The sequence below is a fragment of the Rhinatrema bivittatum genome, chromosome 4 (genome assembly GCF_901001135.1).
Source record: "Rhinatrema bivittatum chromosome 4, aRhiBiv1.1, whole genome shotgun sequence".
Taxonomy (NCBI): domain Eukaryota; kingdom Metazoa; phylum Chordata; class Amphibia; order Gymnophiona; family Rhinatrematidae; genus Rhinatrema; species Rhinatrema bivittatum.
In genome coordinates this window covers 419622637-419641173 of record NC_042618.1, presented here as the reverse complement: position 1 = coordinate 419641173, position 18537 = coordinate 419622637, and the positions used below count along the sequence as shown (strand labels likewise).

Genomic DNA, 18537 nt, shown 5'->3' with positions numbered 1-18537 from the left:
GAATGGGCGCACGCCGAGACCTCGGACGTCCAGCCGAGCGCTCAGGTCACGGCGTGCGTTCATGCACCCTCGCCGGCGGGGGCTGCTGGAAGCCGCCTCGCGATCCGCCCCGGGCTGCTCTCGCCACCGGCTGCCCCCGGGAGGATGGGAGAGAGGACTGGGGCTGCCCCGGAGACCGGCACCCATGGACAAGGCCAGGGCAAGTGAGCGGGGGCTGGGGGATGGGATTAGTCGCGATCTGAAGAGTGGCTTTCCCGGCGCGTTGGATTTTAGGTTGGGCAGGCAAGAGTTTAGGTTATGCTTGGAAACAGGTCCTTCCTTCCTGCTCCGGAGCTGTCAGCGCGCCCGCACGGGAGACCGGCACCATGGACGCGACCAGGGCAGGTGAGCGGGGGCTGGGGGAAAGTTGCCCGATCCTGGCTCTTGTCCCGGGGGGTGAGGGGGTCGTTTGCCCGTGAAATTTCGTCTCTCTGACCTGACGCTCCACACTAACGCAGGGGTAAGGGTAGGCGGTAAGTTAGCAGGTTAAACACGCGGCAAAACTGCAGGTTAAAAAAAGCGATAATCGGGGCGCACGTTACTGTATGGGAGGGAATAGCTAATCTGATCATTTACATCTCATATACATGCCGCGGGCGGAAAGGGTTTTCCCGTTGATTTAAAGAAGCTGTAAGGATGGGTTAAAAGGGATAGTGAATCGCGGGTTGGACTAACGCGGCCAAATTGTGAGTAGAAAGCGGGTTAGAAGCAGGGTAACCGCGGCCGCACTTTACTGTATCGGCCTCTCTATTTGGTGAAAGAGGGCCACTGGGTAATAGTCATCCTAACTTGATCAAATTTGACTTGATAACTGGAGAGAGGACGCTAAGGAAACCTACAGTGATAGCATTTAACATTCAAAATGGAGATTATGATAAAATAAAATAAAAAAAGGTTAGGAAAAACAAAGGAGTAGCTGCAAAGGACAAGAATACTGTATGTAGTTCTGGTCATCACATCCCAAAAAGGATATAGCTGCACTGGAGAAAGTGCAGAGAAGGGCAACCAAAATAATAAGGGGCATAGATGGCTGCCCTATGAGGAAAGGCTAAAGAAATTAGGACTGTTCACTTTGGAGAAGAGATGACTGAGGGGGATACAATAGAAGTCTACAAAATCATAAACAAATTAATGTAAATCAGTTATTTACTCTCTCAGATAATAGGAGGACCAGGAGGCACTCCATGAAGTTAGCAAGTAGCTCATTTAAAACAAATCGAAGAAAATTCTTTTTTACTCAGGGTATAGTTAAGCTCTGGAATTCATTGCCAGAGGATGTGGTTACAGCAGTTAGTGCAACTGGTTTAAAAAAGGTTTGGATAAGTTCCTAGAGCAGAGCTTTCCAAACTGTGTGTCGGGACACGTTAGTGTGTCGCCTGCAGTGTGCAGGTGTGTCGCGCAAGCCCGGTCAACTGTGATGCAAGTTTGGGCTTTTTTTTTTCCTAGAGATTCACTTTTTTAATAAGTTTATGGGTTGCTTATTATTGGGTGATTTTTGCTGTCAATTGCGTTTTTTGGGGGGCTTGGTGGGTGGAACAGCCCAGCCATCCTTGCATTGGCTGCTGCTGCCGATGAGGCCTGGCCATGAGGAGTACTGACTGCAAGCAGCAGTGTCTGGTGATCATGGAAGGGAGTGAAGCACTTAACTGGCAACAATCAAAAAGACGAGGTACATGAGTGTGGGGGCCAGACATGTGCTGGGGGGAGAGAGATGAGTGAGTGGGGGGCAAATGTGCTGGGGGGACAGACATGTGCTTGAGGGGGAGAGATATGAGTGTGTGGGGGACAGACATGTGCTTGAGGGGGAGAGATATGAGTGTGTGGGGGGCAAACGTGCTGGGGGGACAGACATGTGCTTGAGGGGGAGAGATATGAGTGTGTGGGGGCCAGACATGTGCTGGGGGGAGGAGAGAGATGAGTGTGTGGGGGACAGACAATTTGTTTATTATTGTTTCTCATAAATTATAACAACAACATGAATCTTGGAATATATATTTTTAATATAAATTTAAGGTTTTCATGAGAGAGGTTGTGTCGTGAAACATTTTATTTATGTATATATTTAAGGAAACATACATAAATTGTCGAAATATGTTTCGTTCTTTTAACCTTTAACCTCTGGTTTACTAGTAGACTGAATTACTGTGTCCCGAAATTATGTTTGTCTAAAAAGTGTGTCACCAACATGAAAAGTTTGGAAAGCTCTGTCCTAGAGGATAAATCCATAAACTGCTATAATGGTAATTAATAAGCAATAGCAGCTTGTAATCTATCTAATGTTTGGGTACTTGCCAGGTACCTGTGACTTAGATTGACCATGTTGGAAACAAGATACTGGGCATGATAGACCCTTGGTCTGACTCAGTATGGCATATCTTATGTTCTTATCAGAAATGAATGTTTAAAAATACCATCTTGGAAGTCCAGACCAGATGTATTCCATGCATTAAAAAAGCTGGAAGGAAGGCCAAACAACTGCTAAAATAGTTAAAAGTTGAGGTGCCCCTAGAAGTTGATGCCCCCAATGCTGAGTCTTTTAACCAGTTTGTAATCCACGAAAGGACACTGCCTCCTATCCCATGATTTTTTTTTACTCAATGCATAATTAAACTCTGAAATTTGTTGCCAGAGGATGTGGTGAAAGCAGTTAGTGTAGCTGGGTTTATAAAAAGGTTTAGACAACTTCCTGGAAGAAAAGTCCATAAACCATTAGTAAGGTAGACTTGGGGAAATCCGATGCGGCATGGAATCTATTGAACTCCCGCCAGGTACTTAAGACATGGATTGGCCATTGATGAAAACAGGATACTGGGCTTGATGGACTGACCCAGTATGGCAAATCTTACATTTTTATGTTTCTTATAAAAGCAATTTTAGGGAAAAAATGATAAAAGTATTTGACATGAAATTAAATTCAGTTAGTTTATGTAACAGTACTAATAAAAAGATTTCAAATACATGACGTCAAGTCACAAAGCAGATCACTTTTATACCTGTGAAGTCTCTTCAGGCTGAGTTAAGTTATATATAGCACATTGAACATTCCTGCATGACTACACATGAATGTTATCCTAAAAAGCAGCCCAACAGCAGTACCCTGAACTTCTAATGACACTGAATGCAGAGGGAAAGGATGCTAGTGAGATATGATTAAGCAGTCTAGAAAGAAACAGACACCATGGGCTAAGACCTGTCATTTTATGACTGGTAGTCATTGTTAAGAGGAAAAATAACATCTGAAGCCATGTTTCCCGCTGGTCCTTTCCTCCTCTCCACGGGAGAAGGTTACACTGCGGTGCAAGTGTTCCTTTTAGGTTAAGGATGTGAGGAAGCGGCCCAGTAAGACTTTCTGTATTCGAAATGGAAACCAGATCTGGGGCTATTAAAGTCTTGACACAAGGCTTTGAAAAGAAACTTCAGCAATTAACTAGTTATGGAAAAAATAAGGATGCTTCTTTACAAAGCTGACACAGCATGTTCTTCTGCAGCTGCAAGCTCACCCTTTAACGTTATCCAAGGCAAACAAAGAATCTATGTGAACAGCACTGTCCAACAAAAGCAACTGCAAACAACAATGTGCCTGGGTCAATCTGGCTGGAAAACAGGGACCATTAGGAAAATAATATACAGTCAAATTTCTATAGGAGGGAAGAGAAACTGAAAAAACTTTACCTCCAACAAAAGGCATTTCCATAACATATAAAGGCTTTCCATTGCAGTTTATTATTAAAGACTTTGTACTAATAATGCGATTGCATTTTCCTTAACCATGCACTATCCCTCAAAGAAAGAGAAAAGGCCCCAAATGGATTTTGAAGAATTCTACAATGTTCAGCAGACTGCAAAATTCATATTTGGCACTTCTTTTTACTAAGAAATGTCTTGGGAAAGGGAATGATGCTCTAGTCTGGGCAACTGAAGCTGCTGATCTGTAAAGCAGATTAGTAGTAAGTCTATGAAAAAGAGAATTTTGGGGACCTATATGAGACTTCCAACTGACTTTTAGGTGCCCCGTTCCCCCCCCCCCCCCCCCCCCCCCCCCCATTTGTTACGCTCTTGATTACTCTAGAGCAGGGGTGGGCAGTTCCGGTCCTCGAGGGCCACAAACCAGTCTGGTTTTCAGGATATCCCCTAATGAATATGCATGAGAGAGATTTGCATGCCCTCTGCCTCAGTTGTATGCAAATCTATGTCATGCATATCATTAGGATATCCTAAAACCTCGACAGGTTTGTGGCCCTCGAGGACTGGAATTGCCCACCCCTGCTCTAGAGTAAGACGTGTCAGCTTTTAGAATCTTTCAGGAGCTAACATGACTTGTCAACGGCATCCTCGTGCCTGCGATATCAGCTCGAAAGAATCACCCAAAGTTTTGAATTGTATTGCATTTATCTTTTTAGAATTGGAAGGGCACTATCAAAAAATTCTCTCAAAATAATAACTATAAATAATCTATGAATGGGACTTAACAATACAGTTCAAGGCTCTTGTGATACCTTTTACTCACTAAATGCTTCAGCCTAGAAATCCTTTGGATTCTATTTAAATATCTGCTTCTGAGATCATTAAACAGCAAATGTTGCATCCTGGCTTTTGAATTCTACTCTTTTTATCTACTGACATGCCTGTATAAAAAAAGAGACATGCTTGAGCAGATCAGCTGCAGCTAGAAATCAAAGCAGGATTACACAATTTCATTTATTACATACAGACATTTACCGGTAAAGGGACACTAAGAAATAGAATATGATGGCAGGTAAGTTATTTAAACATCAATCTAGTATGCCCAATTTACTTCCTGGTGGAATGCCAAAGACCCCAATTGATCTCTGGTTTCTGCAATTAAGTATCCTATGTACTTTCCCATGTTTTTTTTTAATTCAGACACTGAATCTTTTGCCTTCACCACCTCCACAATGAGGCAGTGCCATGCATCCACACTCTTTCTGTGAAGAAATATTGCCTGATGTTACTCTTCAGTTTACATCCTTGGAGCTTCATCCCATGACTTCCATAAGAACATAAGAATTGCCATGCTGGGTCAGACCAAGGTCCATCGAGCCCAGCATCCTGACACTGAAAGTACCTGGCAGATCCCATAAAATAGATCTAATTCCTGTTATTCACTCCTAGGAATAGACAACGCTTTTTTTTAGTCTACCTCCAGGAACTTGTCCAAATTTCTTTAAAACCATGATCACATCCTCTAGCAACAGATTCCACAGCTTGATACTACGCTGAGTGAAAAAGTACTTTCTACAATCTATTTTGAATCTGTTGGTTGTTTCCCCCCCATCCCCACTCATGATTTTATAAACTTCTATCATGTCCCCTCTCAGTCATCTTTTTTCCAAGCTGTGTAGCCTCTCATCATAGGAGAGATGATCCATCCCCTTTATCATTTTTGTCAACCTCCTCTGCACCTTTTCTAGTTCCACTATGTTTTTTTTGAGATGGGCAACCAGAAATGCACAAAATGCTCAAGCTGCGATCATACCATGGCTCGATATAAAGGCAATATGATATCTTCCATTTTATTCTCCATTTCTTTTCAGATCATTCTATTTGATTTTTTGACTGCCACCATGTATTGAGCAAAGGATTTTAATTTGAAACTTTTTTATTAGTTTCAGAATAAATAAATACAATGCAAACTAACAACTATCCAGTAGGGTGGGTTCCTGAACCCTACCTGAATCTAGGCCATAAACTTTCAGTATAAGCATACAAGATTTCCCCCCCCCCCCCCCCCACTCCCCTCCCCTCCCATATTAACCATGCCAAGCACAAACTTTAGAATATGTCCAGGCATCAAGTCCGGTCTGCGAAAAAGTAGCCAGTGCAGGTTGTGCTTAGTGAACAGGATTCAACCATTAAGGATTAAGCTTCTGGAGCGGTGTGACAGGACAGTAGGTAGGGGTTCCAAGTTGATATGAATTGTTTGCGCAGTAGAGGTGAGGTGCGTGAACTCAAGTCCTCCATACGAATCATATGGTGAAGTTGATTACACCAAGTCCAAAAGGAAGGACCAATCTGAAGTTCGCCATGCATCAAGATCACTTTCTTCCCCACCAGGCATGCTTTCTGAACGAGTAAGCGAGGGCCCCTTCTCAATGAAATACGAGGGAACTAGCAAAAGGAGCAGCATAGGGGTGGTAGGGAGGGAAACCCCTATTAAGTGGACACATAAGCAGCAATTCAGCCCCAAAATGTCGGACAGACTGACACTCCAAAAGAAGTGGGACAAAGTTCCTCGAACTTTTTGGCACCGACCACAGAGGGCTGTGGAAGAAAACCCCGAGCAATATGCAATATGTGCGGACCCGTATGCCAGTCTCAAAAATTTATATTGCATTTCACAAAGTACATATTTCCTGTGAGTTGGGATACTCGCCCAAAGCATGCCCATAGGACAGGTACAGTGAGAACAAACACCCCGTCTGCATTCCAGCGATCAACTAAGTGTTCATAAGGCTCTTTCCGAGTGTGGTGTTTAAGCAGTTTGTAATATAGGGACAATGAAAGTGGCTGCTGCTTTCAAAGCCCAGTATTTTGGCTAGAGAGGAAAGACTTGCCAAGGACCGGGTGTCTATGGACAATGACTAATTGGAGGATAGCAAAACACCTGATTCAGGGCCCATTTGGGTATTCACTGCGTAGCTCTGAGAAGGAGATCGTCTGTCCGTCAGTCAGTGTTAAGTAGATGCCCCAGTTGTGTAACCCCTTGTCCCTCCAATATGAAGCCAGCTGTGTGAGAGCCAGGAAAGAAAGTCTGCATCACCCTGTATAGGTAATAAGTAGGCACATGAGCGAGGTATCTGTAATATCTTAGTCAGTGTCTTCCAGGCTAAACGCAAAGGCTTTATAGAGGGGCGAATGAATTAAAATGAGGGGAGGTTGCAGAGGGTGCCTGGAGCACGTACGACAGTGCCCAAGGGGGCCACCAGAGCCTGTTCAGCAGAGAATGGACATGGTGGAGTGGCCCAATAACCAGCCTCTAATTAAACGCAGGTAGGTTTCCCGCTAAATTATATAACCCCAAGTCTGGGGCACCCATGCCACTGCTCCCCAACATTCTCGCAATCCAACCAAGGGTATCCTAGGCTTGCCGCCTCTCCAGAAAAATTGTCTCAGTTTCCCTGTCGAGGGAACAAAGGTCCTTACGACCAAGAGTCAGTGGCAGATTTTGAAGTAAAATAGAGCCATTTGGGGATCAATATCATCTTATATAAATTAATCCTGCCACCTAAGGAGAGAGCCAGCGTTCTCCAAGTACAGAGTTTTTCTATGGCATGTTTTAGGAGTGGCACTACATTAGCATTATAGAGATTAGTGGGTGAGCGGGGAATAATAATTCCCAAATATCGAAAGGAGTCTTCTGCCCAGTGCAGCGGAAAGGTGCCAGGCCAACGCTCTCGGAGAGTATCAGGAAACGCTAAAGGCCTCCAATTTAGAAAGATTAATGCGAAGGCCTGCAAACTGGCCAACTCCACAAAGATTTGCATAAGGGTTGGGAGCGATCTATGAGGGTCAGTCATAGAAATCATAATATCGTCGGCAAAAGCCACGTATTTGAACACCTTAGATTGCATCTTGATGCCCCGAACCACAGAGGTATGGGGAATGGTCAATAATAGAGGTTCTAGCAAGAGAAACAACAGGGGTGACAGCGAGCTGTCTAGTACCAAGGGAGATAAAAAAAATACCTCAGATTGCGAATGGTTGGCTAGAATAACAGCAGTGGGAGCCTCTTATAAGAGTTTAATAGCATCATAAAACAAACCATCAAAGCCCATGGCACGTAAAATAGTAAAAAGATAGGGCCACTCCACTCTGTCAAAAGCTTTCTCTGCATCGAAGCTAGTCAGAAGACAAGGGCTTTCCATCTGTTGGCTCATTTCCATGGTGGCTATAACCTTTCGAATATTAGCTAGAGCATATCGATTGTGGACAAAGCCCACCTGGTCCGATCCAATCAAGGATGGTATCACTTCCACCAGACGGTCCACTAGGACTTTTGCCATTAACTTCTGATCAGCATTCAGTCTGTAGGAGGTCTGTAGGAGGTCACAGACTGGGCCTCTTTACCAGGCTTAGCAATGAGAGTAATGTGAGCCCTGTTTACATGGATGGGGTATGTTCCTTCCACTAACAAGGCAGAGAAAGTATGAGTCAATACCGGTCCCACCAAATCATGCATGGTTTTAAAAAATTCTGCAGTGTAACCATCGGGGCCCGGTGCCTTAAAGCGCTTTCGCTTGTTTAATGGCTACCTGTATTTCTTCCTCCTCGAATGGCCTATTGAGCCATATTTTTTCTGTGCCTCAGATAGGGTCGGTAAAGTAACCTTGGTACAAAATTGGGCATAGGCTTCTGGGTTCCAGCCTTCAGAGGAATATAGGTCTGAGAAAAAACGTTGAAACTGAGAAAGGATCCCTTTCGTGTCAGTAAGCAAAGTGCTCCCAAGAGAACGAATGGCTGTAATGTGTCGGAATGTCGAGCATTTTTAACCAAATTATTCAATAATTTCTCTGATTTATTTCCAAAGTGATAGAGACGGAATTGGTAATAGAGGAGACTCTTTTTAGTGTGTTGGTAAAGGAGAGTATTAACCGCCCCTTGGAGTGCTTGGTAGCTGTTCCTATCCGCGGGGAATTTGTTCGTGCGAGTTGACTTCTAACATCTTTCATTTGTTTGCTTAGGGCTAGGAGGCGCTTGTCAAGTGTCTTGCGTCTATGGGCCACACAAGATATAATCTCACCCCTCAGTACCGCTTTTGCTGTATACCAAAAAGAGTATGGGGTTGGACTTGTGAGCCTCGTTAAGGGTCACATAGTCTTTCCAGCAAGTTCTTAAATGGTCTTGAAATTTAGAGTCATCTGCCAAGAAGTATGGGTATCGCCAAAAACGGCATGGGAGCAGAGTGGAGGAAAGCTGCAGGGTCTAACCATATTGGGGCATGATCTGAGATAAGAATATCCCCTATGCAGGCATCATTCAGTTTATCAAATAATGGGCCACTAATACAAAAATAGTCTAGTCGGGACCAGGTATAATGTGCCCGGGATAAGTGTGTAAAAGTTCGCTCTGTGGAGTGAAGTATATGCCAAGCATCAACAAGCTGTAAGGACTGTTCTACAGATAGCAAGCCTTTGCTAGCTCCCAAATCTCTGGAAGTGGGTTTGGACTTGTCTAATTGCAGGTCTCTAATGGCATTAAAGTCCCCTCCCAGAACAATAAAATCATTAATATATGGAAGTAGCAAACATTGTAGGCTCTAAAAAAGCCAGGAGTATAAGTAGGTGGGGCATATACATTACACAACACCAACTGTATACCACAAATTTGGGTAACTAAAAGGAGATAGCATCCCAGTGGGTCTTTTATCTCTTAATTGTAAAAGACAGTTGTTTGCTGAACAGAATCACCACGCCAGCTGATTTAGCTGAGGCAAAATATACATCACCCACCCAGCTTTTACAAAGCTTTGCCATGTTCAATATCAGTGAGATGGGTCTCCGGAAGAAAGGCAATACCAGCCTGTTTCCATTTGAGATGGCACAGAATTTTGGACCTCTTAATGGGAGAGTTTATGCTACACACATTCCAAGATATAATTCTAGTACCGTGAGGTGACACAGTTATCACAGAAACTGAATTAACAAGAACAAGAAACTGTCATCGAGTACGCAAGAGCCCTCCCAGCCAAGGCCCCCATGCGAGGAAAGAGCACAACACTGGAACAAGAAAACAGACTTCTGATTATGTATGAAATACACTTGTGGCAGCATGGTTACCCCCCATACCCACACATCCCCAGTAGTACCCCCTTCCCTCCCATTCTCTCTCCTCCTGTAACAAGGAAATCACCACTATGCACACAAACACCTACCCTCCTTCCCCCCCCCCCCCTTTTTCCAGCCCCATCCATACTTAATTGAACAAAGAAACATAACAGCAATTGTAATACAGTAGGTACTAAGAACCAAGTAGATATTATCTCAGACAAGAAGAGTCTGGTAAAACAGAGAAACCGTAGCGCTGTGTCCCTGCAGCAAGTAGGCGTCAAATCCTACTGTTGTCTATGGTCTTATGGAGGCCAGAGACTGGCAGTATGAAAGAACGGCACAGGCGATTAATAGGAGCACTGAAAGAGCACAAATCCAGGATACTAACGAATTCCCTGGGCAATGAGAACCCGAATCTCCTCAAGAATCAGATCCATTGTTGATAGATCCCTGGACTGCATCTCGTGCCCGGGGGCTTAGTGACACAGGTGGAATGGAGGCCTGCAAAAATGTCTTCACAGCCTCAGCCTCTGTGAACCACCAGATTCCATCATGTGTGACCACACGGAGTCTGGCAGGGTAAACCAGCATGGCTTGGAAACCCGATTCAATAAGCTGAGTACAGAGCGGGGCCATGGTATGCCGTTTTGTCGCCAATGCCGCAGAAAAGTCTTGAAAGACGAGTACCTTCGCATTGTCATAGGTGAGGGCTCTCCCCGCTCTTGTCACTCGCAGTATCTCGCTTTTGTGCGCAAAATTGAAAATCTTTGCAATGACAATGCGGGGTCGAAGGTCCGATTCCCTTCTCTGAACTAGCCGGTGCGCTCTCTCAATTCGTAGGGGCCCATGTGCATTCGAAAGGCCCAATTCTTTCTGCAACCAGCCTTCTAAGAAAAGCGGCAGATCCTTTTCTGCCAGAGAATTCTGGCAGCCCCAGAAAACGGAGGTTGGACCTCCTCGACCTGTTCTCAAGGTCCTGTAGGCGTTCGGTATGTTTTTCCAGGGTTGCCTTAATAGCGGAGAGTTCGGACTGTGAGACCTGGCAGCCATCATGGAGGTCAGAGACACGCTGCTCGAGATCTGTAAAGCGGGCTTCATATCCGGCAATCGCAGTAGTTAGATCAGTGAACTTCTCAGCAATCGTTTTTAGTTTGGGACCTAGCATTTCAGAGATCTCCGCCTTAATTTCTGCGATCGCTGTGACTGACGGCAGTGCCGGGGGATCCGAAGCCATATTGGGCTGGGTGTCGGGGCCGCGCAGCTTTTCTTTTTCCTTATCTTTTTTAGTGAGTCTGGATGTCATGGCGCTTACCAGAGGCTAGGCTGGCTCCTAGAGATGTCGTGCTGAAAGCTTTGCTGCAAATTGTGATGTAGGGCGGCCGGGAAGGGGCTGGATCACGGAGGGTCGGCGCTGCAAAGGGAAATCATGGCTTCCCCTTATACTGCATCATGTGATCTCGAGCAAAGGATTTTAACGTATTGTCCACAAGGATTCCTTTTCCTCTAGTCTTAGAGCTTCTTTTGCACTGAAAAAGGTGTAGTTCTTGTGCATTATTTGAGATATCTGAATGTCTCGATCATATCCCCTCATCTCTCCTCTAGGTTATAAATATCTAGATCCTTAAGTCTCATTCAGTGGCATAAGTTTGAATTAAGGGGTCCCCTAAGCAAAGAATTTGGAAAGGGCCTCCTGAGCAGGGGGGTCCATTTCAGAAGATTAGGGAGCGGCTGCAGGTGGAGCCCCTTCTCTGTTAGAGCCCCACGCCACACTGCAAGGACTAGTCTCATCTCCTAGGATTTTTGGTTCAGACCATTCACCATTTTGGTAGCCCTTCTCTCTGGACTGCTTCTACTCTGTCTATAACCTTTTGGAGGTACAGTCACCAGAAATGGACACTACTCTAGGTTCAGTGTCACACTTTTTTTGGTTATGCCTTTCCCTATGCACCCTAGCATTCTTCTAGCTCTGGCCACTGCCTTGCACTATTTTTGCTACCTCGAGATGATTACATGTGATCAACTAGTGGGCTTCTTTTTAGTTCGGTGTGCATCAGTTTGTCATTGCCAAATGCATACTGATCTCTTGAATTTCTGCACCTCCAAATGCATAACTCTGCACTTTTTAACTCTGAAGCTTAGATTTCATAGCAGGCTTGCACATCATGAAAACTAAAAATACAGGGATTGAGATAGCTCAAGGGACAGCCACAAAGTTACAGCAGTTTTCACCTCTAGGTTACAGGCAAAAACTCAGGTTAACTAAGTAATGACCAGGCTAGTAGCAGCTGAAGACTATTTGGTGGCCTCTGTGAAATCAATTGATGGTCTTGGGCCAGTTCCAAACTGTCACTGCACATGCCCTTCTTTCTCCCTTCCAGTCCCCCCCACATGATTAAAAATTATGTATTTATTACAACAGATTTCACATTTAAAAGGACATTCAAAGTACAGTTTTGTGAGTTAAAAATATCACTTACAATATGTATATTATTTATATGCACTGCTGTATGCCAACCACAAAAAACTACTAAAAGGCAAAAAAGATGCTTGGAACCATATGGTAATCAGGCCTATTGTAACACGAGTTGTGTGGGTTTGGCACTCAGAAAGCCATGAGTAAACAGAATTACAACTAAAATATAGTAAACTTCCATACAAAATCATCACTAACTGTCAGCACTCAAACAGTATGAACCGTATCTATGAAAATTATTAAACCAGTCCAAACCCAGATTTAGACAAAGGCACAGTGATGGAGGTTTGGGGGGCGGGAATTTTAGAAGGAGGGAGGAGGGGTGAGGATAACACCCTTCTCCCCCACTGCCTTGGGCACATGCCGCCTTAATCCAGCATTGCATCAGGCTCTATAACATCAATACACCTCCTATTAGGAAAACAGAACAAACCAGGCTGCTATAGATCCCTACACAGAAATTATATGCTAGCAAAATACCTCGCCTCAGTCACACATGAAGAACGCAGACAGATCCTCACCAAATACAGAATAAAGAGATCCTAAAGTTAAAATACAAATCTGAAGACAAAAATTGAACTGGAAACTGCAACAAGCTAGACTCTGTATATAGCGCAACAGTGAAAACACAGAAACATTGCTATTCCTTAAAAAATAATCAAACAAAATCAAGAAATATAAATCAATAATAGTAAAACCAATATTTTGAAAAAATATTAAAAATAGCTGACAAAAGGAATAACATCCAATAATAAAAACTCATTTAAAAAATATCCCAAACACTAAAAAAAACCTGCAAACCAGCAGATACATCAAACACCAATGATTTAAAAAACTAACAAAGATATAAATCCACCAGCTCTCCATACCTGGGAACTTTGATTTCCATATACTCTGATATTGTCATGGATTATCACGTTCTCCATACACACAGACTCTCCCAAACACACACACAGGTTCCCTTTTCTTACTCACACCCCCTCACTCCCACACACAAACACACATACAGAGGCAGAAGAATATCTTTTGGGTTGGGGGGGGGGGGCAAACCAACCTCTGTCCCTGTTCTAATTGCTGATGTCATGTGGAGCAAAAAATTGGTAGGACCATGGCCCTGTAAGCCATCCCATTTCCACTACCTTTGTTCACACATTGGATCAGGGCCCTCCTTCACTCAAACACACACCCTCACACAGGGTCCCTTTCTTTCGCACTCACACATACTCTCAACTCACTCACAGGAGTCCTCTCTTTTACACACACACACATACTACTTCTCACTCACAAAGGCTCCCACATAAGCCCTCACTCTCTCACACAACATTCAGGCTCCCTCTCTTTTACATACACATGCCCCCCCCCCCCTCTCTCCCATACACAGATTCTTTTTCTCACTCATTCATTCCCTCCCTCAGACTTCTTCTCTCTCTTATATACAACTTGACTCCCTCATACAGGGTCTCTTTCTCACTCACACTTCTCCTCACTACTCACAGATACTCTCTCGCTCTCACAGATACTCACAGCCCTCATTCTCTCACCCATTCAAGCTCCATCTCTCTTACACACATATGCCACACTAATTCTCTTTTTCACTCGCATACAAATGCACAGTCTCTCCCACTGCTCTCCTGGGCCTCCTTCCTTTACATCTTCAGCTGCAGATGGGATGAGCTCTGCCCATGGCTCTCCCAGGACTCTTTCCTTTGCTTCATTAGTCACAGATGGGATGGGCTCCACCCATGGCTCTCCTGGTCCTACCGCCTCTTCTTCTTTGGCCGTGAGTGGGATGGGCTCCGCTGCTTAGGCCTTCTCCCTGCTTCTTTGGCTACTAGCAGGATGGGCTCCACCTGTAGCCTTGCTGCTTGGGCCTTTCTCCCGACTTCTTCGGCCTCAGCCCCACTGGGCCTTTCTTCACTGTCTTCAGCCACAGCAGGCCAGGACCTTGTGCTGGTGATTTCAGTTCCCCCTAAGGCTGGCGCTCTAGGTGACTGCCTAGTTCGCCTAATGGACGCGCCGGCCCTGCAGTCATCCCCAATCTGGTATTAACTGACCTCAGAACAGAAGCTAAGGATGGCACAGGAAGATCCTGTGAGACTAAAAGACCTGGGAATTCAAATGGCAGGCAAAATTTAATGTGGACAAGTGCAAAGTGATGCACATAGGGAAAAATAACCCATGTTGTAGTTACATGATGTTAGGGTCCGTATAAGGAGTTACCATCTAGGAAAAAGAACTTTGCAATCATTGACTCAGTGTGCTGCAGCAGTCAAAAAAGCAAATAGAATGTTAGGAATTATTAGGAAAAGGAATGGTGAATGAAACAGAGAATATCATAGTACTTGAGTACTGTGAGCAACGCTGGTCACCATATCTCAAAAATGATAGAGTTGCATTGGAAAAGGTTCAGAGAAGGGAGACCAAAATGATAAAGGAGATGAAATGATTCCCATATGAGGAAAGGCTAAATAGGTTAGAGTTGTTCCACTTACAGAAAAGACAGCTGAGGAGGGATATGATAGAGATCTATAAAATCGTGAGAGGACTACATTGGGTAAATGTGAATTGGTTATTTATTCTTTCAGATAATATAAGGACTATGGGGCACTCCATGAAGATAGCAAGCAGCACATTTAAAACAAAGAGAAAATTCTTTTTCACTCAATCCAGTATATTAAGCTCTGGAATTCATTGCCAGAGGATGAGGTTAAGGCAGTTAGCATAGCTGGGTTTAAAAAAGGTTTGGACAAGTTTCAGGAAAAGAAGTCAAACTCGAAAAGAAGTCAATAAACTGCTATTAATCAAATTGACTTAGGTAATAGCCACTGCTTATTACTGACATTGGTAGGGTGGGATTAATTTACTGTCTGGGTATTTGCTAGGTACTTGTATCCTGGATTGGCCACTATGGGAAATAGGATGCAGGACTTTATGGATCCTCAGTCTGACTCAGTATGGGAATGTTTTATGTTCTGAAAGAGGAATTACCCTTCCACCCTTTGGCCTGTGGTCCTGCCACAGCAAGATTATGAGGGATGTTGGCAGGACAGTAAAAGAGAAAGCAGTGTATTGTTATGTGGTAGGGCAATGGGCACAGAAGGGGGTTTGGGAGGAGGAAAGCTTACACACTGCTGTTGTCTGTGAGGTACGTGTTCTGTGGTGAGTCCAGTGTGTCAGGCGAAGCTTGAAACTGATGCTGCCCCTGTGCTATATCTGTTCGTAGAGAAACAAAAAAACCTTTGGCATCTGATGCTGTCACTATCGCATCTTACACAAGGCATTACATTCATAATAATAATTTAAAAAAAATCCTAAAAAAGGTGGTTGGGGGGTTGCCATGTTCCCCTATTTGGAGAAGTTAAATTTAATTTTTAATTTTTTTTTTTTATTATTTAAAACTCATTTTAGCCTGCCCCAACCCAAAGTACTTGGCAGGTGAAGGCAGCTCTTGGCAGGTTCACTACTCAGCCGAGCTCCCACAAACAGGGAAATCACCCTGTGAGTCACCAGGTGGCTCTCTTCCAGCTACTTGGCGTGAATCAGCCAGTCCATCTTTTCTCAACTCTTGCCGCAACTATGACAATTACCTTGGAAAAGGTTCTGGGAGCGGTGGCAAGGCTGCAGGGTCGAAACTGAAAGTGGCCCCCCAGAACTGCAAACTGCAGGAAGCGTTGATGTTCTAGTCGGATGCGGAATGTGGAGATTCACCTCGCACAGATCCAGAGAGGTCAGAAAACTCCTCCAACTGCACGGCCATTATCATCGAGCGCAATGTTTCCATGCGAAAATGCTTCACTTGCGTGATGACAGTTGACACCTTTGAGGTCCAGGATGGATGAAAGGAGCCCTTCTTTCTTTGGCACAACAAAATAAATGGAGAATGGAAGGATCGCAGCCTTGCAGTGTGAGCTCTTTCCTCCCTGCCAGCTGCCAGTGCCTGAATGTCGTCATCAGATGGAGGAAGCAGGCCCGCACTTGCAAGGGCTGTGATCTTCCATTCTTCAGGAGAAGGGAGGGTGAATGAGGGGATCACGGTAGACACCCCATGGGATGAGCAGCATTCAGGAAATCATGCATCATTCCTTGTCTCACTGCCACCAATAAGGTTTCTTCTGTTTTTGGCTGCACCTCCGTTCCAACACCTTTGATCAAAAAGCAGCACAGCTCCGCCAGAATCATTAGCATGGCTGGTGGGCGCCGCTGCTTTCCACTTACTGAGGCCCCTCATGGTGGCCTTTGGTAGCAGCGCCTATGGCTCTTTCTCTCACATATATGCAGATTTCTCATACTCTCTTTCATACACACATGCAAGCCTCTCTCATACGTAGACGGAGATGCTCTCTCTCTTCTCATACACAGGCAAGTTGTCTCATATACAATGCAGGCTTTCATATGCACACACAGGCACTTAACTCTCTTACACACACACAGGCTCTCTCTCACATATACATGCAAGATTTCATATGCATAGGCAGCCTTTCCCTCTTATACACACACCTCTCAGGGCCCCCTCTCCTCCTTTCTTCTGGGCTTTAGCAGCGATGTTATTTTACTGCCCGGGGGGAGGGGAGACTTCACTAGCGTGCCATTCTTCTTTTTGCCGATGGGGTGAGAACCTTCACCTATGTGTCATCAAAAAGTACTGCCGCACCCGCAGGGAACTCTGTGCTGCCAATATGTCAGCAAACTGTGCCGCTGTCTTCCTGCTGTGGGGGTGGGAACTTCACCAGCACTTTCTAAAACCGTACTGCTGTTCTTCTTGCTGGTGTGGGTGGGAACTTCACCAGCACTTTTATAAAAACCGCACTGCCGTCTCTCTGCTGGTGTGGGTGGGAACTCACCGGCACTTCCTCAAACTGCACCGCTCTCTTCCACCAGTGGGGATGAGAACCACCACTGGTATTTCTTCAAAGGGTGCCGCTCTCCTCCTGCTCTGCCTTGTGCCACTGAGCAGACTTTTAGGGGGTGTTTTTTTTGACAGGGGAAATGAGGGCAGTCATGAGAGGGCTGTTTTGTGGGACATGTTTTGCCACCTAAAGCAGCAGCCTCATGGTAGAAACCACCCATGCTCACACAGCTGTGTTCCAAAGCCTGTGGCCCTTCTTTGCTTGGGTAAAATCCATAACACAGATGTAGAATAGAAAAAGAAGACAGCTTGAAAAAAACAAGGACTAGTTGCACTGTTCCTGAGGACTCCAGTGCTCAGACAAACATAATAACTATGAAGAGAAGAATAAGCTGGAAGAAAGACTGCTCTATCTCTTCATTGGCTTTTCTTCCTGATAACTAACAGTTTGCGATTTTATAGAGCTAATGCTGGTTTAGGCCACTGGCTGTGAAAGCTGGCAGCTGCAGACTTTTTAATCACAAGGTATATGAGATTGGAAACGTAGCATAAGGTCAGAATTCCACCAGAACCTCCTGTTGTCTGCTCCTGGTGCAAGTCCATTAACTCACACTACAAAATTGTACATGCTTTGATACAATGCTTTCAACCATGTGATTTATTTTGTGCCGCACAGTGTACACCAATAGCTCTATATAAACAACACTATAATTATCATCATCATAAACTATTAAGCTGGTTCCAGTAATTTGGTATAAGTAGCTTGTATAACCCAAAGTTTGGGCTACCCACTTTCTCCTTGTGTGTTAGTGGGTCAAGGAATAGATCTTGTCTTATCTACTCAGCAGGATTGGGTATTTAGGCAGACCCTGAGAAAAACAGTAACTTTCACAATTGTAAAATTTGAAGAGAAAACCACAAGCACCATTCCAAGAAGCTTGAAATTACAGAGGAAAATCTTTGAAAAAGGGAGTACAAGCAATTTGTGAGCTGAAAGCCCTGTAAAATGGAAGCAACAGAAATATAAATGCATAAAGAGTAAGGCCTCTCAGTTCTCCAACAGCGTTCACAATACAATGAGGACAGAGACATGATGATATATGGAAACAAGCAGGATTCAATGAGCACTTACCCATTCAAGCAAATCCACAGGCTGGCAGCAATAGAGAAGGAAAAGAAGAGTTTAAGAAAGAAGTCAGCAATTGTTTGTGTGTGCCAACCATTGCACAATGCAGCCTCTACAGAAATTTCCCAAACTCGACAAATGTTTTAACAGTGCTGCATGTATTCCAAGGTGCTTCTGCAAAATGCCTATTTCCCATTGGTTACAAATGCAAAGGCCAGCAAACAGAGGAAAAGCCTGACAAAAAACTAAGGACTGCTCTATGTCT

The 18537-nt window shown here is 44.4% G+C and overlaps 1 protein-coding gene across 3 annotated transcripts in view; it reads right to left on the bottom strand.

The window, feature by feature from the left end:
• CHCHD6 (coiled-coil-helix-coiled-coil-helix domain containing 6) overlaps positions 1–18537 on the bottom strand; it is a 453605-nt gene that overhangs the window by 269444 nt on the left and 165624 nt on the right. The window lies entirely within an intron of this gene.